At 37.4% G+C, this 3571-nt stretch overlaps 1 protein-coding gene across 7 annotated transcripts in view; it reads right to left on the bottom strand.

Annotated features, from left to right (window-relative positions):
• The window catches only part of rbfox3 (RNA binding protein, fox-1 homolog (C. elegans) 3), a 548753-nt gene that overhangs the window by 392934 nt on the left and 152248 nt on the right, over positions 1 to 3571 (bottom strand). The gene's annotated exons all lie outside the window — the stretch shown is intronic.

The following is a 3571-nucleotide window of genomic DNA, read 5'->3' as shown; positions in this document are numbered from 1 at the left end:
TGATTGCAGATGTGTCTAGTAGTTCCCATTGATTTAGCTTGTAAAGCGGGGAGAATGGCGCTAGGCTTACCGCACCGTGACGTCACTGCTGGAAGATGGCAGCAGTGAGGGGTTACTATATATGGGCAAAAATGGCCGCTCCCAGACTCAGTGATCGCAACAAAAATTATTGTTTTTATTCTTTTACTGATTAAATCTAAATTCATTAAATCACCGCAAACTTTTTAGTTTTAGGTATAAATAATGATCAATTGATTATTCCTTGCTGACCGATTTTCGCCTTTAATGAGTCCTGTGACCCAAACCACTGCTTTACAGCAATCTTTACAGATACGGAAGCTAACTAGACTTTGTTTTTAGCCAACTAAACAGATCTGAGCCCCACCTGATCATTTATCAGAAACTCTTGGACTTCTCAATCTTCTGGTCCAAACTGGTCTGTTAGCAGATTTAACAACGCTGTGTTGATTTAATTTTACAACTGTTCAGTGTTGTTAGTCGCTTTCAGGGCGCTAAACCTGGAAGTTACAGGTCTAGCACCCCTAGTGGCTTAAAGTTACGCATCGTTTTTAAAGCTTAAAGGAGTTGAATTTGCACAATACACTGGGAAAAAATTTTAATTTTGGTTAGTATTTTTTTCTTTTATTTGGTTTTTTTGTTGTTTTTTTTAGGTGGTTCGTCAGCTTTTTTGCTGGTGGAAGACGATTTTTTTTTTTTATGATAAAGAAACAATTGCATTGTCTTATTTCCAGTGCATATTATCTAATTATCTTATTTTAAGAGTAAAAATGCTCATTCCTTTGGCAGATAATCTTATTTACTCACTCAAATTAAGGGTAAATAGACTTAATTTAAGACATTTTTACTTATTTCTAGATTGTTTTTGCAGTTTATAGTCCGTTTGTAGAGTTAAAACTTCCTTTTGTTATTTCAGAAAGATTTTTCCAGCTCTCTGGTTTTAGATGGACCGATAGGACTGATTACAAATAATTTAATTTTAGTTTAGAACATAACCAGACCACCTAAAGTTAGAGGATGAAATCCATTTAATGAGATCCAAAAGGATTAACTGTTGCCTTCATCTTGGAAGATGTTAAGTTTTTCCTCCCCAGCAATGTCGGAAAAAAAACCCAAAAACAAAACAACGACCAGAGAAACAATGTGTGTGTGTGAAGCTTGGTAATTTAAGTGTGCTTCTTTCTCTGAAGCGCTCAGGCAGAGGAAGTGTAATAAATCCTTGACAACTTACAATCCTAATTCATTACCTGTGTTTAATGATCAAAAATACCCCTTAATTTAGGTGGAATAGGGTCAGCTTTAAGGTGATCGTTATCTCAGAGGAGTTTTGCATATTTATTAATAGAATGACATTGATTACAGCTGCCACAGCTTCTCCTCTTCAGCGAGCATTGCAGGCCCGTGGAGTCTTGCGACACCTGTCTGTACGGCGCCGCAGCTCCTGCGACATCATGTCTGATGACACTCCAACAGGTTCTGCACACAGACGGGTGTCAAGGTGTGCGTATAAAGTATGGCAAAATGAAAGCTAGCAGACATGTTGAATGTGTTGACATATAAAAACGGGATGACAGGGCAACAGCGGCCCTCCTGTACAATTTACAGCTTGTGTGTTTGCAGACATATTTCTTGAAGTGCAAAAAAAAAAAAAAAGAAAAGAAGAAGAACAAGTGCTTGTTTGAGGAGGAGACAAAAAGGCAAAGGGGCATGTGGAGGAGAAAGCCCCCTCTGCAGCGTTTCATTGCTGCTGATAATATATAAACGCATGCACACATGGATGCTGCTCGTAAATGAATAAACACATACATCAATTTCAAAATCCAACACATTTGAATTTCAAATGCTGCTGCACCCCCCCTCCCCCCCTTCTTCTTTACGATATGTCTCATTTCTCTTGTGGAGATATAAAATAAAATAAAAAAAGAGGGCTGAGAGGGAAAAATTAGAGAGGTGGAAGAACAAATGCTGTATGGAATTTGAGATTATGTGTTTGGTTTGCGTGCTTCCGTCCTGTTTAAATCAAAGGCGGGGGGGCCGGGTAGCCGTGGGCTCCTTGTTGGTGACACTTTCAGTGTTTCTGGATTTCTCTCCTCCCCTTTTCAGCGACAGTCCTGAATTGAGAAGCGGGGTGGAACGGGTTGTGGGTGAATTAAATAGTCACTCTCCCTACCATTTCTCCCTCTCTCTCTCTCTTGCACTTTCTCTTTTTTTTTTTTTTTTCCAGTGGCGTTTAAAATCAATTCATTCAGTGGACTGCTGACACAGCCCGGCCCAGAGAGCCCAGGATTTATGGCTCCCTCTAATGGGCATGCTCTGAACCAAAGCCCCGCCGTCAGCACAATCCTGCCAGCCACCCGTCCGCCTCGCTCCCTCACTCCATCTACCTTTTAAAGACGCAGGCATCCTTCCTCCTTTCTCCTCCCCCCTTTTTTCCCCTCATCACCCCTGTGCTGGCAGCAGAGGGGCCCAGAAAACATTATCAGGACTGAACAATGTGAAGCTGTAGTCTTCACCAGAGCACCATTAAAAACTAAATGTTGTGATTTGCATTTTTGTCTCCAACTCTTTTGTGTTGAATGGCTTCTTTTTGTGCTGCGGACATTGATTTCTCTAATCTTATTCAAACGTATCAATTGGAGCAGTGAGGAGGGATATAATGTTTTTTTGTTGTTGTTCTTTCTTACATATTTGGGAACAAATGAATAGGGGAAAAAAAGCTAATTAGGAACATGTTTTTAGAAGTGTGAAATGGCATTTGGTGTTCCTGGATAAAACAAGTTCACATCAAATAAATCTATCATGTTTACGTTCGTCTCTTCAGTTGAGCACAGTGTGTTCGAACGTCATCTCTCTACTGTATTTGTAAAACTAATCAAAGTGAACAGATTGTGCTGCATTCCTGTTTTGTAACCTGGCTTACAAGATTTGTGTTGTAATTTGCAGGTTTGCCCCTAGGTGTCACTCTGGACAGTATTTGTCTTCAAACTCACATAAAAGCAAATTTAATTAAATTTACTTCTTTTTATTTTAGCTTTTGAATATCATTCTTTATTTATTTCAACAATTATTTTACATATTATATATTATATTCAAAATGTCCCCACTTGCCTTGATGGGCCCTTGGCTGGTCCCCTACAATTCCTTCTTAAACATCAATATTTGGCCTAAATTATTCTTTCCGTCAGGATTTGTGGACATTAAGATCTAAAGAGAAGCATCATCTTTTGGTCTACTACTGTGTATATATATACACACGTACATATACACATATATACACACATACATATACACATATATACACACATACATATACACATATATATACACACATACATATACACATATATGTATATATATATGTATATATATATATATATACATACATATACACATATACGTATGTATATATATATATATATATACATACATATACACATATACACATATACACACATATATATATACATATACACATATACATACATATATATATATATATATATACACATATACACATATACATACATATATATATATACATATACACATATAC

Source organism: Cyprinodon variegatus, unplaced genomic scaffold (genome assembly GCF_000732505.1).
Source record: "Cyprinodon variegatus isolate N-32 unplaced genomic scaffold, C_variegatus-1.0 Scaffold191, whole genome shotgun sequence".
NCBI lineage: Eukaryota > Metazoa > Chordata > Actinopteri > Cyprinodontiformes > Cyprinodontidae > Cyprinodon > Cyprinodon variegatus.
The sequence above is the reverse complement of the archived record's forward strand: the minus strand, read 5'-3'. Positions and strand labels throughout refer to the sequence as shown.